General features: G+C 44.1%; 2 long non-coding RNA genes across 2 annotated transcripts in view; both read right to left on the reverse strand.

Annotated features, from left to right (window-relative positions):
* LOC115656326 overlaps positions 1-24,990 on the reverse strand; it is a 73,547-nt gene extending 48,557 nt beyond the window's left edge. The window contains exon 1 of the long non-coding RNA XR_004001629.1: positions 24,824-24,990. This is a non-coding gene — a long non-coding RNA (uncharacterized LOC115656326). The remainder of the gene's footprint in view (positions 1-24,823) is intronic.
* Positions 4,874-7,923, reverse strand: LOC115656322. The gene is made up of 3 exons (XR_004001628.1): positions 7,745-7,923; positions 6,102-6,307; positions 4,874-5,382 (listed from the first exon to the last, which is right to left on the reverse strand). It is a non-coding gene; the product is annotated as an uncharacterized LOC115656322 (long non-coding RNA).
* Positions 24,991-26,999: the final 2,009 nt, after the last annotated feature.

Here is a 26,999-nt window from a genome sequence, read left to right on the forward strand (position 1 = left end):
CCATAATAGAGGTCCCATTTCAGCAAGTAGCTGTGGATATTCTGGGTCCTTTCTCAAAAAAGACACCCAGAGGAAAGCAGTACATATTGACTTTTGTAGACTTTGCTACCCGATGGCCAGAAGCAGTGGCTCTAGGCAACACTAGGGCTAAAACTGTGTGCCAGGCCCTAGCAGACATTTTTGGCAGGGTAGGTTGGCCCTCCGATATCGTTACGGATTCAGGAACAAATTTCCTGGCAGGGACCAGGAAAGAACTGTGGGAAACTCATGGGGTGAATCACTTAGTTGCCACCCCTTACCACCATCAAACCAATGGCCTGGTGGAAAGGTTTAATGGAACTTTGGGGACCATGATCCGTAAATTCGTGAATGAACATTCCAGTGACTGGGACCTAGTGTTGCGGCAGTTGCTCTTTGCTTACAGGGCTGTACCACATCCCAGTTTAGGATTCTCACCGTTTCAGCTCGTGTATGGCCACGAGGTTAAAGGGCCATTACAGTTGGTGAAGCAGCAATGGGAGAGGTTTACACCCACTCCAGGAACTAACATTCTGGACTTTGTGAGCAACCTACAGGATACCCTCCGACACTCTTTAGCCCTTGCTAAAGAAAACCTAAAGGATGCTCAAAAAGAGCAAAAAGCCTGGTATGATAGACATACCAGAGAGCATTCCTTCAAGGTAAGAGACCAGGTTATGGTCTTAAAGGCGCAACAGGCCCATAAAATGGAAGCATCATGGGAAGGGCCATTCAAGGTCCAAGAGCACCTGGGAGCTGTTAACTACCTCATAGCATTTCCCAATTCCCCCCTAAAGCCCAAAGTGTACCACGTTAATTCTCTCAAGCCCTTTTATTCCAGAGACTTGCAGATTTGTCAGTTTACAGCCCAGGGAGAAGATGATGCTGAGTGGCCTGACGGTGTCTACAATGAAGTGATGGTGGCGTGGAAGAGGTAAACGTCTCCACAACCCTGAAAGGTCTGCAGTGGCAACAGATCAAGAAGTTGATGCACTCTCCTATGAAATTTCCCTAAAATCAACTGGTTAAAAATTGTCCTTACAATGTGAAAAATCTTGTAGTTTTACTTAATTAGTGGCATATGTAAGGATGCATGTGTTTATTGATCTGTTTATTTTAAAGTTCTAGGGAGAAATCATTGCCAGTGTACTTCCACACTGTCAGCGATTTGGGTGGCGTGTCATAAACAGATAAGAAAAGCTAATAGCACAGAAATACTTTATATCTCTTTGACAAGTTAACAAGTTCTGTAAGCCTGGCTGTCACCTGACCAGAGGACCAATCAGAGGACAGGATACTTTCAAATCTTGAGGGAGGGAAGTTTTTGTGCTGTGCTGTTAGATTTTGGTTGTTGTTCACTCTGGGGGCTCAGAGGGACCAGACGTGCAACCAGGTTTCTCTCCAATCTCCCTGATACAGGTTCTTATAGATTCAAAATAGTGAGTACTAGGTAGATAAGGCGAGTTAGGCTTATGTTTGTTTTCTTTATTTGCAAATGTGCATTTGGCTGAAAGGAGTTCAAATTTGTATTTTGGCTGAAAGGATTTTAATTTGTACTTGAATACTTAGACTGGGAGAGTATTCCCAGTGCCTATAGCTAAAAGATCCTGTACCTATTCCATTTTTTTTAAATTTACAAAGATAATTTTTACTGTTTTTTCTTTCTTTAATTAAAAGCTTTTCTTGTTTAAGAACCTAATTGTTTTTTTTTATTCTGGTGAGACCCCAGGGGACTGGGTCTGGATTCACCAGGGAATTGGTGGGGAGAAAGGAGGGAAGGGAGAGAGAGAGGTTAATTTCTCTCTGTGCCAGGATTACTTTCTCTCAGGAAGAGTCTGGGAGGGGGAAAGAGAAGGAGGAAGGTGAATTGTCCTCTCTGTTTTGTGATTCAAGGAGTTTGAATCACAGTGATCTTCCAGGGTAACCCAGGGAGGGGAAGCCTGGGAGAGGCAACGGTGAGGGAAAGGGTTTACTTTCCTTATGTTAAGATCCAGGTCTTGGGGGTCCCTGGGCAAGGTTTTGTGGGGACCAGAGTGTACCAGGCACTGGAATTCCTGGTTGGTGGCAGCGCTACAGGTCCTAAGCTGGTAATTGAGCTTAGAGGAATTCATGCTGGTACCCCATCTTTTGGACTCTAAGGTTCAGAGTGGGGAATTGTACTATGACATGCCTATACACTTGCCAGGCACACCTTTTCAATTTGTGCATATCATTTTTCAGGTTCTGTAAGTGTGTGAGAACAAACTGCAACTGGCTTCCACTCAGAGCCATATTGTTGCAACAACATACCACACAGGCTGTAGCTTGTGGTGTGAGATTGTGCACATCATAGTACTTGAAAACTGGAGCTGTTGAGCTCATTTCTTTGACGTTTTAGAAGGCAGTTTCTTGATTTGGCCCCAAAGTCAAATGCATCTTCACTATGAACAATTCAGTCAATGGTTTTTTTCGTTGTAGAAAGGGCTTGTAGGTATCGACCAAAATAATTTACTATCTCTAGTATACCTCTCAGTTCTGGTACATTAAATTATGCATTCAATTCTCAAAGTGCTTGTACTTTCTCAGGGCTAGGACTGTTTCCATCTTTGTTTATTGTCTGTCCAAAAAACTTGATTTGGGGTAGACAGAAAAAGCATTTTTCCTTGTTTAGCTTTGGTCTAGACTGACTGATTATGCCTAGGAATTCATTGAGGGTTTTTTGTGTTCTTCCATCAAAGATGCATATATCAGAACATTGTCCATGAAAACTATAACTCCCTTGTGTTTAACAGTTCTGGCATCGTTCTTTAGAAAATTTCAATTCCACTGGTAGTTTCGAAAGGTCACCTTTGAAAGCAAAAGCTCTCAAAATGTGTGATATGTGTAGTCAGTTTAGCACTTTCTTTGGCTAAAAGAATTTGCCAGAATCCACTCGAGGCACCCACTTTGCAGAATACTGTAATTCCTTTTACTTTGGGGAGAAAGTCATCCCAGTGTTGGGAGGATATATTTTTCTCCCATAACTGCTTCATTAAGTCTTTGAAGATTCACACAGATTAATATTTTTCCATTTTTGTTTATAACTGGTATCCTTAGGGCACATCATGGTGTTGTCTGAGATTTTTCTCCGTTATGTCAGTGTGCTCCATCCTATTTTATTTTGTTTCCACTTTATGAAGTAATGGGATAGCAAGGTGTATGTACGCTATATGCAGAGGTGAAAGTAAGCCTGTACACGCCGGTACGGCATACCAGCAAGAGCTGGTGCACCATACCGGGGCGGCCCGGCTTCCCCACGCTGCAATTAAAGGGCCTGGAGCTCCCAGCAACAGCTGGAGCCCCAGGCCCTTTAAATTGCTGCCAAAGCCCCACTGCCGGAGCCCTGGGGTAGTGGCAGTGGGGCTCTGGGGGTTATTTAAGGGCCAGGGCTCCCGCTGCCTCTACTGCTCTGAGCCCTTTAAATAGCCACCGGAGACCCGCTGCCGCTAACCCAGGGCTCCAGCAGCAGGGCTCTGGGGGCTATTTAAAGGGTCGAGGAGGTAGAAGCTAGGAAGTCCTGGGAAAATTACAGTCTATCAAATATGATTATGTAAGCAAAGTCAGGATGAGCTCTACCCTGACATCTGGTGGTGAATTATGGGAAGTGTGGAAAGAATTTCAGGAAGTGTGAAATCTCAGATATTTGCATGGGCACACCCAGCATAGCCCAAGGCAGCCTGAGATGGTTATTTTGACAGCTCTGGGATCCCCAATTTCTTTGTTATTGGGGCAGGATAAATAAAGTGTTGCCACCTGATTATGTGAATGAGGAACTACAAGACTGCTTTATGTCAGAGATGTCTCAATATAAATTAAGTGACGCTTGCTAGACAAGGGACATGAGTTCCAAAACCCAGTGAATTGAGAGAGGTTGGGGACTGGTGTGTGTACCTGATGATATGGGCCCCTTTTGAGGGCCTGGAACACCAATTACACATTCTCCTCTCTCCACTGTAAAAGAGTAGAGCTAATTTTGATTCCATTAGGAGTCCATCTAGAGACTGCTGAGCTGAATTCATGTTGGTCCAATGGTGCACCAGCACCAGGGCTCCCCTACTAAGAGCTGAAATCACTGAAAGAGCTGAGCTGAGATCACTGAGTGCTGTGTTAACTGGTGGGGGAGCCTGAAGACCTATTGTTAAGCAGCTGGCAGAGTGGAGCAGTTTGCAGCATGTTGGAGCAGCCCATGGAACAGTGAGTGGAGTGAAGTGGTTTGCAGGTATGGCTGGAGGAGCGGCACAGCTGGTGTAGTGGAGCTGGTCGTGGTGAAGGCTGCAGCAGAACTCCACGGAGAGGCGGAGCAGTTGGCCCTGGCCCACGTAAGGTGCCCCTTAACACCTTGTGTGGACTCCCCCCCACAACCCCATTTCCACTCAGGCTTGGGGGGTAAAACTCTGCAGATAAACTTTTGAATTCTGGGGTGGCACTAACCAGAGACTTTTGGGTTGTTGGACTTCGGGGTGATTGGGCTTAAGACCCTAAGGGGGAAAGGACGTTGCCAAAAGTACTTGGAGGTGGGTTTTTGCTTATGGTTTGTGTTATAATCCTGTTTGTGGTGTTTCTCCAATGGGATGCCTCACTGTTTCCTTCCTTTATTAAAAGGATTTTGCTTTACACAGACTCCGTGCTTGCGAGAGGGGAATTATTGCCTCCTGGAGGCGCCCGGGGGGGTGTGGTATGTAAGTGTCCCAGGTCACTGGGTGGGGGCTCAAGCCGGTTATGCATTGTGTTATTGAAACGGAACCCCTGGATACTGAACCCGGCCCTTGTTGCTGCCAACTCAGAGAGGCAGAAGGGTTACAATTATCCTGGTTAATATCCATGTATCATCTTTGTATATAAAGTTATGAATATTGATTATGTATGTGTATCTTATACATGTGTTGTATTCCTGGGTAACAACCACCAGATAGGATTTACATCAAGACTAGACAGCTATGTGTTGATGGCCCATTAAGGACACTTCACTCTAATAATGGGCCATAGAAGAAACTCACCCCATCCAGTAGGTCTTCCGGTGGACACCTCAAACTCTGACTGTGACTCAGCAAACTATGTAAGAACATGTGATATGTTCATGTGACCCTGGACTCCATCTTGGGCCACTAACTTTTCACAAACACGGGCTGCGGACTTTGTTTGGGACATTACATTTCTATTCAGATGGCAGAGGATGTAAAAAACGCACCTGGGACATTTACATTTTGTCTTCATTTCCCGCTTCATTTCTCTGTACTAGATTTCTATCAAGGAAGCTCTGAAAAAGGACTGATGACTCCCAATCTGTTTGGATAATTCCAGAGAGACTTGTGCAAGCTAGCAGTTTATTCCATCACTGCTACAAACCTGATATACATATAAGTGATTGCAAAGTCTTTATATGATATCTTAAACATTTATAACTCTCTTCTGTTTTATATTATTAAACCTTTAATTTTTCGTTATTAAAAGATTGGCATCTTTTTCTTGGGTAAAATCTGAGTTATATATTGACCTGGCTAAATGGCTGATCCATTGGGATTAGAAGGACCCTATATCTGATTAAATTGGTTTTCAGTAACTACTCATCATAAAGTCCAGTGTCTGAGTGATGAGCCAAGGGCTGGAATGCCTAAGGAGACTACATTTTTGACTTCTTGTTAACCAGAAGTTCACTTTTGTTACTGGCATAGTATAATCTAATGACAGAATAACCACCAGTTTGGGGTGAGTCTGCTCTATTTCTCAGCAGTCTGTCCTGAATTTGACATTCTCAGCTGGGACCCGCTGAGGCATGATGACAGCTGTGATAGGTTTTTATCTGATATTTTCATTTTTTGCATTCCCATAATCAGATTTTTCAGCCAATGAATGCAAATCTCTTATAAAATATTCAACATTTCCCCCTGGTTCTTGAATTCTCTGGTGGAAACATGCTCTCTCATAAACGGCATTTCTCTGAGGTATAAAGTATGCATCAAACAAAACCAGAATCCTTACTTGTTATCTTTGTGACTGTCTTCCGTAAATTCAAAGAATTTAAAGATATGCTCTGCTTGCTTCCCCATAGCATAAATTAAAGATACCTGTACATCATCTGTTTCTTTGTGGAGTTTGTTTGCAATTCAAAGTCTTGCAAAATACTGCTTCCAGTCTGTCTACTGTGAAGGTTTGTCAAAGCTGAAATTCTCTGGGGCACTGAAGTGTGGGATGTTCATAAGATCCTCCAACCTCTGTTGCTTTGTTCCTTCTGTTTCTGTTCTTAGATTACTCCTGACATCATGTCATGTTCCTGTACCAGATATGGACTGGCTGTAGAGCTTACTTATACACACAAGATGGGTTCCTCATAAGATCCTTTAATGCTCTGCCAGGTATGGCTGAAATTTGTTTAAATAAGGTATTTTGCAAATACTGTCACCTAGTGGTTGAACTGTATAATACAGTTTAGCATTAGAGAGATTGCTTCCAGGTACCCAGAAGCCTGTTCTCAGGGAACCCTGCATGCAGGCCTGGGACTTCCAAGCTCACCGAACAGCAAGTCCTACCTTTTCAGTGGCTGGCTCCAGACCCTCTCTCAGAGTGGCTTCCCCCCTCTCATACTATTCCCAAGGATGGGCATTTTACTGAAGACTTTCTTTACTGGTCAGGTTACCTCTACTTTCCTGGGCTTTATTCTTGCCCATCATTTGAACTCTAACCTTCAAGCCCCTTTCTCTCAGAGTGTGTCTGGCTTGCAGGAAAAATCCCATGGTACCAAGTCTCAGAGCCCAGGTCAGCTGACTCAGACAAGGGCTGCGGGCTAAAAATTGCTGTGTAGCCATTCAGGCTCTGGCCTGAGCCTGGGCTCTGATACCCTACCCTCTTGTTGGGTCTCAGAGCCCCGGGCTCCAGCCCAAGCCTGAACATCTACATGGCAATTTTATAGCCCCACAGCCCAAGCCCTATGAGCCTGAGTCAGCTGACCTGGGCCAGCTGTGGCCGTGCCATGAGCCTTTTATTCATACCTTCAAATAAACAATGAGAAGTCTGGTGGCACCTTAAAGACTAACAGATTTATTTGAGCATAAGCTTTCATGGGTAAAAAACTCACTTCTTCAGATGCATCTGAAGAAGTGGGTTTTTTAACCATGAAAGCTTATGCCCAAATAAATCTGTTAGTCTTTAAGGTGCCACCAGACTCCTCATTGTTTTTGTGGATACAGACTAACACAGCCCCTCTGATACTTGATACCTTCGAAAGCTGCTCCTTCTCTGATGAGGTGTGTTGATGGCCATCCAGGCACAGTGGCTATAACTCCCCTGAACCATCAGGGGCCCATCATTCAAAATAGTGTCTCTCCTCTCTCCATCTTGGTTGCCTAGCAGACTCTGAGTCTGCCCTGAGTCCTCCTACCATCCAGGGACAGCACCTCCCCCTGAGTTACTTGCATAGAGATCCAGGAACCAAGGTAAATGCCACAGGGGTTACATTTGTATAAAGTACTCAAACCTATCTGGGTGGCCTCCCAAATCCTCTACTGAGATATAATGACATTTATAGTACTAGTCCCTGTCTAAGCCTTTGAACCAGTGCATTCAACTGCACTGACCCAAGAGGAACTCTAAAGGGGAAAGTTGCCTTCTTGGAGCTACAAGGCACACATATGCTATGTTGCTTCAGGAGCTGTGGGGCACACTCCCAACCCCAGAAGGCTGTGCTGTATAGAGTGGGAGGGCCATGTCTTACCTTTCTGGAAGTGTCTTGTGTCCCACCAATCATAAGGAGGGAATGGTCCGTGTGCCCTACCAAACACAGGAACTGAAGTTGTGATCTGGTGCTGCTCAAGAGTTCAGTGAGATGGGTGGTCCTTATCCCTGCTCCCTCCTTCGAGGAACAACCAGACACAACCCATAGTATTGAGGAGGAGATGTCTTTTAAGGCTTAACTTTTTTCAAAGAATATTTACATAGTCTCTATTTGTCATAAACCAACCTTCTCCCATGTACAGAGTTTGAATATGCCTTCTCCCAAATACAAAGGGCAACTGCACATCTTGGTGCCCACAATGAGCTCTCAGCTGACCTCCTGAGTCTTAGTTACACAGAAAAGAGAAAATATATTTGAATTTTAGGCACTGACTCCCTAAGGTGGGCCTCTTAGGTTCTGCAGCAGCTCTTGAGTACCAACAAAGCACCAGTCACTGCAGTATCAAAGTAGTGCCTACTACAGGTGCCGGCTTAGTCTGAGTACCGGGGGTGCTCAACTCCCTGCTCTGTCCCAGGCCCTGCCCCCACCCAACCCCTTCTCCTGAGCCCCCACCTGCCCATTTCCCACCCCCACTGTGCCCCCACCCCACTACTTCCCACCCAGTTCTGCCCCCTCTTCCCAAGCACACCTTGTCCCTGCTCCTCCCCCTTCCCCCGCCAGCACCTCCTGCATGCAACGGAATAGCTGATCGTGGCAGGAGGGAGGCTCTGGGGGGAAGCTGGCTTCCAGTGGGTGCTAAGCATCCCTAATTTTTTTCCATGAAGTCAGCATCACATGACATGACAATGTGAACATTTTAGGTCCAAACATTACATTAAAGCTGTTACAATGTAATCAGAAAAAAAATCTTTGATTGTAATCTACAACTTCATGACAAAGAGATGCTAAAATATAGGTGTATAGCCACTAGTCTGGCAGACCTTCCTGCACATAAACAAAATGGGGCAAATTCCAGCTCTGGAAACAGGTATATTACTTATACTGACTTCAGTGAGAGATGTAAGTAGAGGAAGGTAGAATTTGGCTCAATGTGCTGTACTTGTACTCCCCCTTCTGGCTCTGTAACAGTTGTGCTGGCCTCAGGCAATGATGCTGATGCACAAACAAAAGTGCATTGGCAAGATAAGGTAGGTTATGGACATAGAAACTGTTTCTGTTTAACAAGAGCAGTTGTGTTATACCTCATCAATAAGGCTACATTTTAGTCACCGGTATTTTTAGTAAAAGACATGGAAAGGTCACGGGCACTAAACAAAAATTCACAGCCTGTGACCTGTCCATGACTTGTACTATATATCCCCGAATAAATCTTGGTTGGGGAGTGCTTGTGGGGGGATGGCACCCGGGGAGCACCACAGGTGCTTGGGGGGGTGGTCTGGGGGGCACTGCAGGTGCTCGGGGTGGGCTAGGACCCCCACTATTGCTGGGGGGGGATTTGACAGGGCTGGCATGCACCCCTCAAGGTAAGCACTTCCCAGAGTCATCACCCTCTCCTGTGCCCCATCCCTGAGCCCCCTCCCACACGCACCCAAACGTCTGCTGCTGGGGGAGCAGTGGCCTGAGACTGCCCCTGCAGCAGCTGGTGTGGTTGGCCCAGGGGCTGCCCGAGCTGCTCAGGTGGCCCCTGGGCTGACCGCACTGGCTATTGCAGAAGTCACGTAGGTCCTGGAAAGTCACAGAATCCGTGACTTCCGTGACAAACTCGCAGCCTTACTCATCAGTAATGGCAGGCTTAGAATTCATTCTACACTAATATTTTACTTTTTGAAAATATATATCCAACACTGGAAAATCTCTCAGCTCCTCCAATCAAAGGGCTGCAATACTATTCAGAATCTAGCTCCTTGGGGTGACCAATCACCTCATCCAATACTCTACACTCTTTTTTTTTTTTAAGCATATGTTAAACTACTGTTTCTATGAGTCCTTTGTTCTCATCTATGTAGAAAGAAAATAACCAACCAACAATAAATTTGAAGGCCAAACATTATCCCACCTACCTACAAATAGTATGACCTTAAAAAAAAACCCAAAAAACAAAGACAGATTTTGGAACAAGCAAAGTTTGGCATGAATTCTACAGCAGAGGCCTCCTCTCTTTGGAACCCCCTTAGTTAAAGCTTGAAGCCCTCTGCTAATTGCAAAAGTGGCTGTGTGGAAAAAGCACAGAGGTGGCTCTCATGTAGACTCATCCCAAGCTATAAATGGATACACAAGTCAAAAACCAAACATTTTAAATTTCATCTGGAAATAAATAGGCAGCCAGTGCAGATCATGAATCCTGCTAGTGGCATTTTCCCTAATTAATGCCAGGTGATTTCCCACCTTCCATTAAAAGTTTCTTTTCAACACTCAGACTCCATGCTTGTGAGAGGGGAAGTATTGCCTCTTAGACACGGCCAGGGATGGTGCGTAATTTTTCCACATTATGGGTGGAGGCTCAAGCTGGTTCTGTGTTGTATTGTTGAAAAAGAACAATTAGATATTGAACCTGACCTTGGTTGCTGCCAACTCCACCTGGCAGAAGAGTTACATATAAAAGAAAAGTTGCCACCTCCTGGCTATGAAAGAAAATTGTCCTGGTCACTGCAGCTCAAATGCTCATTTCACAGCAGCTAAGATCACAAATTGAGAAATTAAGAAACAAACTAAAGAAATAACTTCCCAATGGCCCCATGTGATAGACCTATGACATCACCTTTGGGGATAATGAGCAGAAATACTCAGCAAAAAAGGGAGAGATCCAAAGTGCAGCCTATCTACGCCCGCTACGGGCCACAGGCAAGTCAGCAACATCTCATGATCAATGGTATCAAAGGCAGATGATGGATCTTAGAATATCAACAGGTGAAATCCTGGCCTCATTGAAGTAAATAGAAGCTTTGCCATTGACTTCAGTTGTGTCAGGAATTCACCCTTGATCTTTATCTGAACATAAGATGAGATCATCTATCAACAAAGAAAATACCATCTTTATTCCATTCCATCTCTGCAAAATGCGGCTATGAATGCTCAGTACATGACTTTCAAGTGTTCATTACTTTTAAAAATTATTATTTTTTTCTAGACCAGCTATTCTGCAATAAGAACAGGAGTACTTGTGGCACCTTAGAGACTAACAAATTTATTTCAGTATAAGCTTTTGTGGGCTTATGCTTGTCTGTTGGTACTTAGGCACATAAATGAAAGTAGTCTAATCAAGGACTTCTGAAAATATATGCGATCATCCGCAATGCTAGGTAAGGACTTTAGTGACATCAACAAATTTAGTGGTTTCAATTACTCCATGATTTAGCATTTATAAAGAGTTTGGGGATCTTTTACGACAAAAGGTACTGTAGCTAATGTAACATTTTTATTTATTATAAAAGTGATTTAAAATCTGAGGTAAAGAAAATAATATCTGCTGTGACCATGGTCCTAGTGGTCCTAGTGGGGAGCCACCTATGGCCAATTAGGGTGAACTGCAAAGAATGGGGCAGACAATCCCCATAAAGATGCTGGATATTTCAGTACTTAGATTCACCAAGCCAGCATAAAACAGCTTCTTTATTACCATACTGGTTATTCAGAAGTCCAAACAACACAGTTCAGCCTCAGGCCTCCATCCAGGTTCCCACATCAAATATGATGAAAATTTCTGTAAATCTTATTTCATTATATAAAAGAAAAGGTTCTACCAATCCCAAAGGATCGGACACATTACCTCCCAGGTTAATGAATGTTTCAGATCTTACCCAAATATATGCTACAGTCAATTCTTATTAACTAAACTAAAATTTATTTAAAAAACAAAAGAGAGAGAGTATGGTTAAAAGATCAATATACATACAGACATGAGTTCAACTCACTGAAGTGCAGATTCATAGCAGAGATGGTGAGCTTCGTAATTGCAAAGAGTTCCCTTAAAATTCAGTTCATAGGTTATAGTCTAATGTCCAAATCTCATATTCAGGGCATATCAGTAAAGGTGCCAACTTCCACTGTTCCCAGTGGGTGCTCTAGCCCCCTGACCTGCCTCTGCACCACCCTCCCTGCACCCATTCCATCCCTTCCCCAAAGTCCCTGCCCCCATTCCACCACCTTCCCCAAGTCCCCGTCCCTGCTCCGCCTCTTCTCCACCTCCTCCCCTGAGCGTGTCACATTTCCGCTTCTCCCCTCCCTCCCGGCATGCCGCCAAACAGCTGTTTGGCAGTGGCCGGATGGAAGCACTGGGAGGTAGGTGTAGGAGCGGGGATTCGGCATGCTTGGGGGGGAGAGTAGGGGAAATATGATGGGGGGTGATGGGAGCTTGGCTGCCAGTGGGTAAAGAGCACCCACTAATTTTTCCCTGTGGGTGCTCCAGCCCAGGAGTCAGCACCTATGCGAATCAGCATAACTTAGACCTCAGTCTTATGACTCAAACTTCCCTGATGAAGCCTAAGCAAATCTGAGATGACAGAATCAGGACCCAAGGATCTTTTATACAATTTCATGTCTTTTGACAAGTTGGAATTCTTCAGGGAAGGAAAGGTAATTAGGATGACTTTGAAGGAGATCCATCACTGGTACTTAGCTATATGAATTAACATAATGCCATTTGCTTGTTCCTCCACCATTCACAGTACATTTCAAAGAGAGATGAATACTGAAATATCCCGTGTTTACAATTCATTTACATGACAGGATGTTCTTTTGACCTCTGAATTATCAGAATACAGCATAGACAGGGACTGTTGATTACATTGTCCGCCATACTATACATATGTAAATACACAAAACCACAAACATTATCTCTCCATACCTCTTCTGTGGGTTATTCATTTTGCAGGATGTTTAACCCTTTCTTCTAGTCAGATTTCATTTTTCAATAAATATTTTTAGAAGAATGACTGAGCTCAGAAACCCTAATTGTTCAAAATTGATAGCAAATTAATCTGTGAATTTATTTATAAGCACATGAGGTTCTCTCTGACACTACTGACTTTTGAAACTTTGCACAATGGAGTTCACATGAGATGCATAAGACTCAATGCTGGCATTGAGTCTAGTTGTCATGGGGAGGAAAGGAACCAGAGGAACACAGCCATCTATTCTGTAGAAACTAATTTAATCATATCCTTCAAGTCTGGGAGACCGAATCAAATCACAGAGACTTTTAATGTCAATGAGCTGCTAGCTATTTGCCCTGCAGAATTACAAGGAAACATTAATGATGATAACACTTTATTAATGCCATTAGCTTAACACCTTTTTTAAAAAAATCTTTAAGGTCAATAAGAATTACTGCCTGAATTGCCTGGAGGCAAATTAGATTGAAATTGTTTTCTGTGATTTATGTGTTTTTCATTAAAGATTTCAACCTTCTGTAAAATCTGTACAGAAGTAAAAGCTGTCCATGGTCATTTATTACAGTGACAAAGTGTGGGAGACTAAGAAGTAAAGCCATCGTTCTTTGCATTCACTCAGATACAGTGTCACTGAACTTACGGAGTGCAAACAGTTTTAGTACTCACACCACAATTTGCCTAATCATGGTGGAGGTGGTGGAGAAGGAAGCACAGCTAGGTCCCTTGTACTATATTATTTCCTAGCACGTGATGTTTGTTTAATGCAAGCTAATTTTCTGCTGTCACTTCCAAAAGTACCATCTTCTGGAAGCCACTTTATACTAAGCTTAGGAAATGACTCCCTCCCCATGAGGTTCTGAGGTGTTTTCCTGTATGAACTTCCTGTGTTACTGCCAACCAGGAAAATGTACAAATCAGGAGACAGACATTAAAAAAGCACGAGGCTGGTATAAAACTCATGAGCTTTATTTGATTCCCATGACTTTGGGAGAGAGGGTCTGTTTTCTAATTTGGTAATTCAGGGAAATGTATACTCTTTCTGTCTGTCTCTGGTACATGTACGTTCCAAGCTGAAGCACACACACATGCTTACAGCTCAGTCCCTCACTCTCTCATAGCTCACTGAAGTAGAACTCTTCATGTGTTTCTCCTCTGTTTTTCCTGTCACTGAGAGAATTGGCAAAGCTGAGGAACTGGTAAATCTTTAAGCTTAATGAATTTCAGGTTCTTAGCCATCAATCAGTGAAACTTGATTTAAACTAGCCAGAACTTTAAAAGCTGCCACAGGCTTTAAAACCCTGTAAGGTGCAAAATATGGTGATATTTGTCATTGGTGCTATCAAAAATTTACCACTTTGGGTTCAGAAGAGTTTAGATAAAAATGTCATTCTGGTTTGTGCACCCTTTAAGTTTCACTTTAAATGAAGTTCTACCTTAAGAAGTGAATAATGACGTAGGGTTCTGTTGGCATTTATTTCCTAGCAAATTTGCTCACTTTGCACTTTTATTTATTTATTTTTCTCAGAGTATGGCATTGACCCCCGCAAACTCACCATGGGATTTGGCAGTCATGCTGGCCTCTTTCTGACTTCTGCATCTGCACACATAATAAAAGTTCTAAAGGACAAATTGAACTCTGGAATAGCTGTACACTGGTTTTAAGAGAGGTCACAGAAGTGTCACTGATGACATACACCTGTACAGTTGTCAGATTATCTGAGTGTATAATTTTGCCTGCACAAACTGTGTTATAAGAGATGGAAAGAAACCAGCTTGACTGTCAGAGTCCAGGGGGAGTTTGTTGGACTAGAACAGGGATCGGTAACCTTTGGCACGCGGCACACTAGGGTAAGCACCCTGATGGGCCGGGCCGGTTTGTTTATCAGTCGCGTCCGCAGGTTCGGCTGATCGTGGCTCCCAGTGGCCACAGTTCGCCGCTGCAGGCCAATGGGGGCTATGGGAAGCGGCATGGGACGAGGGATGTGCTGGCCGCTGCTTTCTGCTGCCCCCATTGGCCTGCAGTGGCGAACCGCAGCCACTGGGAGCCGCGATCAGCTGAACCTGCAGACACGGCAGGTAAACAAACCGGCCCGGCCCACCAGGGTGTTTACCCTGGTAGGCAGCATGCCAAAGGTTGTCGATCCCTGGACTAGAAATTAGAAATAAATCAAAATATCAAAATTAATGAGATACTATCAATATGGAACCTCAAAATGCCCTTATTACTTAGAAATACATATCTAAAAACAGCATTGTGGATTCCATGTTTGTGTCTCATTGGTTCTGTATCAACTTAGAACAATTTTCAAGTAAAATTGTCTTTTCTTCACTGTGAGGCTATACCCCATAATGCTTTATGGGAATATGACATAACTGGAATATATTTTGTGCCGCCTGTGCCATGTAACATATCTCTGTAAAAGTTATGGTCTACTATATCTAGTCATCCTATTTGTACACATATATCATTTTGTACTTGAGGTTAAGAATATTGTCTATATACTTACTTAGAAATCAAGCAAGCTTTGTGAGGCATTTGGTCAGTTTCTTTAGGAAGGAATTTGCAAGATTAAGTACTTGATCAGGAAGCACTTGGGAAACAATGGATCTTGGAATACTCCAATCCACATAAGGTGGCTTCCTGGAGACATACAAGATACCATGTGGGCAACAGCTTCTGCCTGTAAAGACTGTGAGTCATGCATGGACATATGACTTGCCCAAGTGACTCCTAAACTCCATCTTGGAGCTAGACTTTGCATAGGAGTGAAGAGGGGGGTCTCCACCCACAAGAGAAAGTCTAGTTAAACCCCTGGGAGACCTCTCCATTTGGTCTTCAGCTGGTTAAAGAGGGAGCATCTGCCCCCCGCCCCAGGATACTTGGAAGAAACTGGAACAAAGTGGTATGAGTGATTGCTGGATCCAGGCTAAAAAGGGAGCATTCTGGAACTGGTGAGGATCTTATCTGTATTCAGTTTGATAGACATAGATTTGCACATGTTATTTTATTTGCTTGATGACTTACTTTGCTCTGTTTGTTACTACATGGAGCCACTTAAATCCTACTTTCTGTATTTAATAAAATCATGTTTTATTTATTAATTAACTCAGAGTATGTATTAATACCTGGAGGAGAGCAAACAACTGTCCATATCTCTCGATCAGTGTTATAGAGGACGAACAATTTATGAGTTTACCCCGCATAAGCTTTATACAGGGTAAAACGGATTTATTTGAGTTTAGACTCCATTGGGAGTTGGGCATCTGAGTGCTAAAGACAAGCACACTTCTGTGAGCTGTTTTCAGGTAAACCTGCAGCTTTGGGGCAAGTAATTCATACCCTGGGTCTTTGTTGGAGCAGATGGAGTGGCTGGCTCAGCAAGACAGGGTGCTGGACACCTGAGCTGGCAGGGAAAACAGGAGCAGAGGTAGTTCTGGCACATCAGTTGGCAGCTCCCAAGGGGGTTTCTGTGATCCAACCCATCACATTCATCTCTCCCTCACCCCACAGTTGGCCCTGCAAATTCAACATGGGAAGTAAACATCAAAATGTTTTTTTTTTGTGTTTGTGCTTCATCTCAGTAATAAATGAGCCTGCAGATAAAATTTTGCCCTCAGTGATATCTCTGTAACCCCATGGAAAGCAGCATAATTTGACTTGCAAAATCTGTGTTACTGGGGGTGGTATGTGAGAAAGAAAGACTTTACATTCAGTGGGTTGAGTTTTCAGGACTTGCAGATAGAAATTGTAATTTGAGTATGTGATCTGCAAGTCATTGCTGCGAATTAGAGATAAAAAACTTTCCTTGAAAACTAAGGGTGGGAGGGTGACTGGTAGCTTATGACAAATGTTTCAGTAGAGTTTTTCTTTCCCTTTTTGCCTCTCTCTCTCTCTTTCTAATACAATCTCTTTCTATTTGTTTTCCACTGTTTCCCACTGTCTGCTTTATTTTTCACTGTTTCAAATTGATTTTTTTTTCTTTCTGGTCTCTTTTGTCTAAACCGAATGTGAACCCCTAGTACTGCTTAGGTCTGAGCTGAACTTTCAAATCCATGATGTTCAAGAAAGTTTAAATTACATGGGTGTGACCTTCCCCTGTGATGTTATCTGGACTGGTGATCTGCTAGGTCACTCCAAGTCTTGACTCTGGGAGCCAGCCTTACCCTACTCTACTGCAAGAATCCTCACTCCTGGGCTGTTCACGCACAACCTCTAGAAGATGCTGTTTGGATTGTGAAATCGAATGACACTAGCCAATACTTCAGTCCCAGACACAACCGTAGGAATCTTCGCCTTGCAGTGTCCAGTTATGCTCACTGGATGCTGCAAGTTTATATGAGTTTGCCAGTTTAACAAAGAAATTAATATGTACCAGGCTTGTTCTCCCAAGGAGAGTCTCTGACACACTTCAAACCAAATGCACTGCTTCAGATAGAATAAACAAATAAACTTATTAACTATAAAGACAGATTTTAAGTGATTCTAAGTCAAAGCATAACAAGTCAGATTTGGTCAAATGAAATAAAAGCAAAACACATTCTAAGCTGATCTTAACACTTTCAGTGCCCTCACAAACTTAGATGCTTCTCACCGCAGGCTGGCTGATTGCTCTTCAGCCAGGCTCTCCGCTTTGATCAGTGCTTCAGTCGCTTGGTGTGGTGACTGTAGATGTAGGTGGAAGAGAAAGAACATGGCAAACGTCTCTTCCTTTTATCATGTGCTTTCTTCCCTCTTGGCTTTGCCCACCCTCCCCCCCGCACCTTTCAGAGTCAGGTGAGCATTACTAAGTCTCTTCAAGCAAGGTTGAGCAATTCCCCTGGTGTGGCCTCGTGCAGGTGAGTCATTGCATTGTAGCCCCCTTGCTGGACAATGGCTCTTGATGGGTTGTTTGACACCTCGCCGGAGTGTTGGTTACTTTCCTTGCTGTTGCCTCTGTGGAGCTAATATCTGGCTGATTCCCAAACTTACAGCATGTTTTAGTGACAACCATACTACACAATTCTCATAACTTCATATGCATTAATGATATACATATACTCTATGGAGAGATAAATGACTTTCAGCAGATCATAATCTTTCCCCTGATACCTTACAAGGCATGCTTTATACATAAGACCACGATTATATGAACATGAGGAATATGGGGGTTACAGCATGCTCTCCCAAGGTATAGAATGTCACAATGGGCTCTCTCTTTCTTAAAGATAGCCCAAGGTTTTATCTTCCAGAGTCCCAAATCCACAGTTGTTTTAGACTACAGGGAGTTACCATGCCAGCACATAATATGACACTGTGACACAAAGGAAAATAATGGGACCACTTCATCTTGCCTGGAGATGAATTTTACAAATACTATATTTTATATATATAATTTTTGCACAAAATAAAATAAAAAATAGTTGAGCTAGAGACTGAATATAGTAACTAACACTATCGTTAGTAAGTATGACAAGAAGCTTCTCTGGGCTTCCCAACAAACTAAATTAAGTTACTCCCAACCTTAATGCTGCATTAAAATTTTGTATATTTAAATTACTGTGTTCTGTGCACAGGCCAGAGGCCTGCCTAACACTAATGACAACAGTTAATATTTTGTACATATAAAATATCTTTCTTCAGAGGCTCTTCAGGGGGCTATATAAACCTTTATGCCAAGGAAAAAGAGAAACAAAAGGTTCCCCTCCTTTTCCTGCTAGGTTCTTTATCTACATAAAGATGGAGAGGAGATTGTATCCCCAGTTCATGCATGTGCCTCCGTGCCTGGATCTCTCCCCATATCTATATAAGAGGCTGATCAACCATCTCCCCAGCAGCATCCCCCACCTCCCTGGCAACCCTCAGTAGCCTCCCTGCTGGTCTGTGGACTGGTAAAAAAGTAGACAGGCTTACTGGAAAAACATGGGGAGAAAAAGGGGAAGGGAAGGGACACATCATCCTCTCCATTGCCATGGAGATTGGACAAGAAAGGTAACACAGCCCGGGGTGCATTATCTGTTCTGCAATATCCCAGGGCAGCCATGCCCTGGGCAGGTCAAAGATTGGGGCAGAGCTGCCCTGAAGCAAAGCTGTAGAGAGGCCCTGGCCTCCCTATCCTCTCTCACAAAGTTTGGACATAGGTCCCACAGTCTATACTGTGTAGGGCTGGCGGCAGCGAGGTGGGGTCAAATTCCACCCGCAACTAAACTATTAGGGAAAAAACTGCATGAGAAGATCCTCATGGAGTTTTCTTCTCTGGAACCACACAGCAACCCCCTGTTGAGATTTACCGCAGGTGAGCTAGATCGGGCCTATAATAATTCTGTGTGCTTCAATATCCAAAAATAGTACATTTGACATTCTTTTGGGGCGATTTTGGAATTACAGAGATCAGTTAAACAAAGCTGTTTGCTGAGAGAGCAAATCATATGGCTGACCCTTGGGATTATGTGAGGTAGGCCCAGTCTCTCTCTTGCTCACAGATGTTGTAATTCATGTCACCTATACCACATGACATTTAGCAGGAAGTTTTACATGTACTCCAAAACAAAAGCATGAAATTGAGTTTTGAAATATGTGTCCAACTGTCCAGATATCACAAAGTGCTTTGCTTCCAATTTCTGTGAAGGATTTATGGGCGTCAAAAGGTTTGGCATGAAACCTAGCTAGTTTTTCTTTCCTTGTTCTTCTCAGAATCCAAGCAAATTTGTGTGGCTTTGTAATGAAACATACACATAGCTTTATTTAAGTAGTCCCTTTCAGTTTAAGAAATTAGTATTGATATTCTGGTAGTGCCCACAATGTGCAATTTATGATCCACACATACAGGAAGACATTGTCTCTGTGCTGAAGGGCTCACAACCCAGAATTTAGCCATGACACAATGAGTGAAGGAGAGACAAATAAAGGGAGAGGCTTAGGGGTTGAACAGGATTACAAAAAATAAGATTGTGTGATGACTGGGTGAATTCCAAGGTCGGCTCCAGCTTTTTTGCTGCCCCAAGCGGCAAAGTGGAAAAAAAAAAGAAAAGAAAAGAAAAGATAAAGCTGATCATAGACTCTAGGACTGGAAGGGACCTCGAGAGGTCATCGAGTCCAGTCCCCTGCCCTCATGGCACGACCAAATACTGTCTAGACCATCCCTAATAGACATTTGTCTAACCTACTCTTAAATATCTCCAGAGATGGAGATTCCACAACTTCCCTAGGCAATCTATTCCAGTGTTTAACTACCCTGACAGTTAGGAACTTTTTCCTAATGCCCAACCTAAATCTCCCTTGCTGCCGTTTAAGCCCATTGCTTCTTGTTCTATCATTGGAGGCTAAGGTGAACAAGTTTTCTCCCTCCTCCTGATGACACCCTTTTAGATACCTGAAAACTGCTATCATGTCCCCTCTCAGTCTTCTCTTTTCCAAACTAAACAAACCCAATTCCTTCAGCCTTCCTTCATAGGTCATGTTCTCAAGACCTTTAATCATTCTTGTTGCTCTTCTCTGGACCCTCTCCAATTTTTCCACATCTTTCTTGAAATGCGGTGCCCAGAACTGGACAAATACTCCAGCTGAGGCCTAACCAGTGCAGAGTAAAGCGGAAGAATGACTTCTCGTGTCTTGTTTACAATACACCTGTTAATGCATCCCAGAATCACGTTTGCTTTTTTTGCAACTGTATCACACTGTTGATTCATATTAAGCTTGTGGTCTATTATGACCCCTAGATCTCTTTCTGCCATACTCCTTCCTAGACAGTCTCTTCCCATTCTGTATGTGTGAAACTGATTGTTTCTTCCTAAGTGGAGCACTTTGCATTTATCTTTATTGAACTTCATCCTGTTTACCTCAGACCATTTCTCCAATTTGTCCAGATCATTTTGAATTTTGACCCCGTCCTCCAAAGCAGTTGCAATCCCTCCCAGTTTGGTATTGTTCGCAAACTTAATAAGCGTACTTTCTATGCCAACATCTATGTCGTTGATGAAGATATTGAACAGAGCCGGTCCCAAAACAGACCCCTGCGGAACCCCACTTGTTATACCTTTCCAGCAGGATTGGGAGCCATTAATAACGACTCTCTGAGTATGGTTATCCAGCCAGTTATGTACCCACCTTATAGTAGCCCCATCTAAATTGTACTTTCCTAGTTTATCTATAAGAATATCATGTGAGACCGTATCAAATGCCTTACTAAAGTCTAGGTATATCACATCCACCGCTTCTCCCTTATCCACAAGGCTCGTTATCCTATCAAAGAATGTTATCAGATTAGTTTGACATGATTTGTTCTTTACAAATCCATGCTGGCTATTCCCTATCACCTTACCACCTTCCAAGTGTTTGCAGATGATTTTTTAATTACCTGCTCCATTATCTTCCCTGGCACAGAAGTTAAACTAACTGGTCTGTAGTTTCCTGGGTTGTTTTTATTTCCCTTTTTATAGATGGGCACTATATTTGCCCCCTTCCAGTCTTCTGGAGTCTCCCCCGTCTCCCATGATTTCCCAAAGATAATAGCTAGAGGCTCAGATACCTCCTCTATTAACTCCTTGAGCTCAGTCTTGCCACTTCATTCTTCTGTGGCAATTCGGCAACAGGTCCTTTGCTCCCTCTCTTCCTCTTTGGTGGCACTTTGGCAGCAGCTCAAAGAGGAAGAGAGGGACTGAGGGACCCACTACCAAATTGCTGCCAAAGACCTGGACGTGCTGCCCCTTTCCATTGGCCGCCCCAAGCACCTGCTTCTTTTGCTGGTGCCCGGAGCTGGCCTTTGTGAGTTCCAACCATTGCAGTGTTAATGTGATGGTCACATAGCTGAGAGCAGGCCCTGACTAAGATACTGAGCAACTGTGCTATTATACCATCAGAAAACAGGCATTGCAACAATGGAGGAAAAGAGAAACAACATACAACAGAGGTGAAGAATAACTGGAAAAGACGATCTAGAGAGAGGCCCAGATCTTCAAAGGTATGTAAGTGTCCAACTCCATTGAAATCAATGGGAGTTAGGCACTTAAGTACTTTTGAGGATCTGGGCCAAAACCTTATGAGTGCCCTGTAATTTTTTTTCTATTACTCCTTTCAACTTACCAGAGTCATCTAGGGCCAGATTCTGATACCCTTACACATACCAAATACTGTAGTAACTTGCTTCACAAATCTTGAAGATTTCAACTGAACTCTTCATAGAGTAAGTACTATACAAGGTGAGTAGGGAGATCAAAACCTGGCCCTTAATGTATAATCTATTCCTGCATGTTTTTGTGCATATAGGTCTGATAAATTGAGGGGACTTAGGCAAAGTTTTGGGAGCTGCACAAAATATATCATCTGGACATCTTACAAGCATCCATTTGGCCTTGGAAGGAAGGGTACTAGAGGAAGAGGGGGTGAGTGACGCTTGGAAGGAGGAGTGGTATGCCATGCTCAGGTACAATAAAGAGTCAGGACAACAAGCTGGAAGGAAGCATCAATATGCTGTGGACCGGTCAAAATATATTGTCCTGGTCATGCCACTGTGCATCCAGCATTCTGTCCCTTCTGTGAACCAATGTTACAAATAAGAAGACAATATATATTCTAGGATGGTAAAACGTGTTTGTTTCTTGAGCAACATTGCCATCTAGTTAGAGTGACCAGACACCCGTTTTTAAAGGGACAGTCCCATCTTTAAGCTGTCCTGCAGCTGTCCTGACTTTTTCTTAAAAATAGGCAAATTGTCCCGAATTCTCTGTTTCCCTCCCACATCAGTACTGGTAGGTCCTGCTGCTGGCTGGATCCCTGCTTGCCAGCTGCCCGCCCACCAGCAGTGAGTGTGGAGGCAGGAGGACCAGTGGCTGACGATGGGGGTGGGGGTGTAAGGCTGGTGGCAGAGCGAAGATGCAGCGCATGGGACCAGCCACTCCCCTTGCTGGTCTGTCAGTTCAGCCCCTGCTGCATGCTGGCTCTCAGCCAGCAGTGTTGCACCCCCTATCCCATTTTCGCTGGCATTGGCTGCGCGCTGTGAGCTGCAGTGGCTGGTGAGTGCAGGCAGGCGCCAGGCAGCCGCCAGTTACATGTCACCTCTGCTGCCCACCCAGCAGCCCTTTATGTGCTCCCCCTCTAGCAGTCCTCTCCTTGCTTTGCCCCTTCCCCCTCCCAAGCCCTGCTGCTCCCCCATATCCCCCATGGCAGGGCACATCCCACTCCCAGCGCTCCCACATCCCATTCCAAACACCCTACGGCCTGGGGTGCTGGCCAGGAGGAGCCAAGCCCTGCATGTGCCAAAGCCCCGCACAGCACTGTCACGGGGAAGCCTCTCCACCCCTCAGCTAAGCTCGGGAGTGGTGGTGGTGGTGGGAGCGATTTCCAGTCTATTCCCACCATGAACCTGTAGGCTCCATAGCAGTCCCTGGGTCTTAACAACCCTCTTCAAACCTCTCCCAGCCCCCAATCCACCCTAGGTCCTGCCTCCAGGGAGCGCAGGGCTGCTCTGTCCTCTAGGCACCCTCCCCTACTGAGTCACCTCTCTGGAGGGGTTTGCTTGAAGCCTCTGCACAATGCATCCTTAGGGCTTAACCCCTTCCTGCCTGTGCTGTAGCCAGAGACAGCTGGTTTATGTTGATAGCCAGCAGCAGCCTGGAGGTGTTAGCTACCTTTCACCACTGCATGGGCAGGAAGGAACAAGCTGCTTCCAGCCACACTGGGGAAGGGGTAGTGAGGGGAAAGAGAGAGACTCTGCAAAGACATGGGCCATGTCATCCCTTCCCTCCCGCACAGTGCCAAAAGGCTGCTGCTGGCCACATTCTGGTGTGAACCCTGGCAGAAATCTGGGGAGGGAGGGGGAGGAGGATGTGACCCTGCTTGCCTCGGGAAGACCTGGTGCCAGCTACCAGGAGAGCTGGGTCTGTCCCAGGGGCCCAGCCAGGCATGGAGGGCAGAAAGCACTGGGCAGGGAGGGTCGAGCTGGTCGATTACCATCCCTCCCGCCCCCTGTGTGAGAGAGGTGTATGGAAGTGTGTCTGTGTCACCTCTCCCCATGAGTGTGTGTGTGTGTGGGGGAAATAGAGTGTCTGTGTCACCCCCTCCCCATGTGAACCCTAAAGTCTTAAAGATAAGAAGATAAATAAAAAGAATTCAACTACGCATTATTTCTTTTTAACAAGGGCTCAGTCAACTTGATGTTAATTTGAATGTTTGTACTGCATAGTTCTGACTGATTGCCATTGAACTTGCTTGAATATGAGTAATTTTACCAGGTGTCCCGTATTTAGCATAGGGAAATATGGTCACCCTACAGCTAGTTATTTAAAAGCACTCTCTGTAGTATCTAATTGATTATGTTAAATCACAAAGGTATAAAATTGTCTTGAATTAAGCTGTTTAAAGTTGTTTTTAATGGCTAGAACATAAGATAAACACAATTGCTGAAAATAAAACAAGGATCGATTACATCTACTGAAACTATAAGAGATCACTTTGTTGGCCAGCAGCAAAGTCCTGTAGTACAACAACAACTAGCTCCAGGTCTATATAAGACAGAATAATATTTGATATCTTTCTCTCTGGAATTACTGTACCTTTCCTCACTGAGAAGTTCAACAGCTTCATATCAGCAGAAAACAGATTGGACACAGCAAAAGGATTTTTGTACTCTCACTAATACCATTTAGTTTTGCTGGCAAGTATGAGGAGAGTCTTCTGATTGGTATATTGTGAATATTTGTACAGAATAGATAAACATCTATGCATTTTTCTAAAATGTAGTTTATACAATAAACATTCATCAGTTAGTTAAATACTTTTTATATTGCCTCTCACTCAAAAAGTACTTAGGTGTTTAACATAAATTAATTAAATAATGAGTCCTAAATTTGAATTAATAGATCAGTTGTAACTCTTCAGAAAAAAGACACACACACACACACACACACACACACACACACACACACACACACACACACACACACACACACACAAACACACACAAGGCAAAGATTCATAATGAATTGTAAAAACAATGTCAGAGAAACTCCAATGGACAGTCTTAGGCCCAGAATTATCCCTCTTCAAGGGACGCAAGGACCAATGGGAGGCAGGTTGGTTCTCCCATATCCTGAAGTTACTGAAGAGGTCTGTTTGGCCCCACGTGGAGGTTAGGGCTGCCCTAAATTGCACCTTGGCTGCCATGACCGCTCTGTGGGGAATAGCCAGGATATTAAAGTGCCCTAGCCATGCTGTTTCCTGCCACAGCACACCTTCCTCCCACCAGTTATTCCTCACCTCAGCTATGCCTCCAGAACTAGGAGCTCTTCTGAAGGTAAGGGCAGCGGTGTCCTGTCAATACACCCTCTCTCTCCTACTTCAGCCACGCCTGTGCTTCAGCCACTGCCACATGCTCAGTAGTGAGCTACTGTGCCATGTGCTTGCTTGCCGTTTAGTTGTTTGTAGGATGCAGTGGTGTCACAAGGGGGCCTCAGCACACTTGCCAACACTGACAGACCAAAACAAATAGAATTTTAATTTGCATAAATGTGTATAATTCAGAAATGCAGATCATTTAATTCTAAACTCCATAATTTATTCTTCCTCCCTTCAAAAACACCCTCTACCTCCACCACATCTCATTTTGCCTCTTCTCCCCAACATGCACAAACATCCCAGACATACACACACATTTAATTCTGCATCTGCCTTCGTGTCGATTGTCTCACTGCAGCTTTTGCCCTGTGCTCAGTCACAGCTCTGCCTCTCAACAGGGATCTGGTCTTTGCTCCCCGTCCTGTCCTATGAAAAGAGCAATGCCTTCAGCTGCTGTGATGTAGGAGTCAAGGCCTACCAGCCTGGTTCTTCAGCTCCTTCCCTCTTGTTTTGGGACCCCAGCAGCTGTCACAATTTTAGGTTTGTCCTGTTCCTATCCCCTCTGGGTGGTTGGCAGAACAGCAGGAAGCTGTTGTTCCCCACTGTTTGTAGGGCAAGGGGAGAAAAGCACTAGCTACTTCATGTACCAGAGAACCAGGTTCTGCCCTCAGCAGCTGTAGCAGCTCTGTTTGACTGCTTTGCCCTAGAATGTAAGAGGATAGAGAATGGGGTTGCCAACCCTCCAGGATTTCCCTAGAGTCTCCAGGAATTAAAGATTACTCTTTAATGAAATATTATGGCATGTGATTAAATCTTCAGGAATTCATCCAACCAAAGCTGGCAACCCTAACAGGGAAAGGCAGTCAATCAGATGGGAATTTCTCTATAGACTATGGATTTTCTTTGTAGATCCACAGGAGAGCTGAAAAGTCTATTGAGTTGCAAGTCTGGACTCAGAGAGGTCACAAGCATCTGCAAGTGAGCAAGAAATTCCCCCAACTTTCAGCTCACCAGCCTCAGCTCCATCCTGACTGCTTCCTGTAGTGGTCTTCTCACTGTCACCAGAGGTTGATATCACCATGTCTGCAGTAGCAGGGATTCTTCTCTCCTGAAAGCTGCCTGCCTAGGCTGTGACTATAGTTCTGTTCCTGATGCAGAGTAGAGCGAGAGCCCAGGCCAGGAGGAGATTCAACGGCTAGACTCATGAGCACTGAAAACTGAGTCCAACTCCTATCACTCCCAACTGTGAGTCAGATCTACTAGGACAAGGAGAGGCAGGATGATAATTGAGGAAGAAATAAAAATATATCTGTGTTATACTTCTCTGCTTGTTCTGAGAATTAGCTTGAGTTTTTCCCTCCAAGGTTGCATTCACACTGCTGCTCATCTTTGGGAATATTCATAGTCATGCATCTTAAACTGCAAATGTACTTTTTGCAATTCTAACCTGACTAGATAGTATTATGATGTTACAAATAGATTATAGAGGGAACTGATGGTGCAGAATATTGGATTATGGGAACAACTGCAACTCTCCTTTTCAAGGTGCTTGTATGCAAATGTAATATATGGGTGATAAGAGGCCAACATCATGGGCTGATCAGAGATTGAAGTCAACATCTTGACAGTAATTGGGAGATGATAGGTAGGATGTGGATAGGCCATAAAGGGTCCTGAAAGTGAAGCCAAGCACCTTATGTTTGGTGCAACAGAACAGGGGAGCTAGTGAAGGGATTCAAAGAGATGGGGTTGTACACATACAATAGTCTGCAAAAACCTCATGATAAAACCATTCTCCCAATTCCTACAATAAAACATAGACAGGTACAGTGATTTTCTATTCTCCTCCTCTGGGACATCACTGCCAGGTCACCTAGCTAGAAGTCCACCAGCACTCAGTTCCCAGTTCCTTTCTGCCTTTGTTCCAGGGCCCCATTCTTCAGGCCATGCACCTGAGAGTGACCAGCAGTTGCATGACTCTTTGGCCCAAAATATAGTCCAAAAACTCGTCCATTTTCAGCTTCCTGGCACTGGCTCTCCAGCTCAAGAAGGTCACCAAACTAGCCCCTCCACTGGGCTTGTAGACCTTCTTCTCTGT

The sequence above is a fragment of the Gopherus evgoodei genome, chromosome 1 (genome assembly GCF_007399415.2).
Source record: "Gopherus evgoodei ecotype Sinaloan lineage chromosome 1, rGopEvg1_v1.p, whole genome shotgun sequence".
Lineage (NCBI taxonomy): Eukaryota > Metazoa > Chordata > Testudines > Testudinidae > Gopherus > Gopherus evgoodei.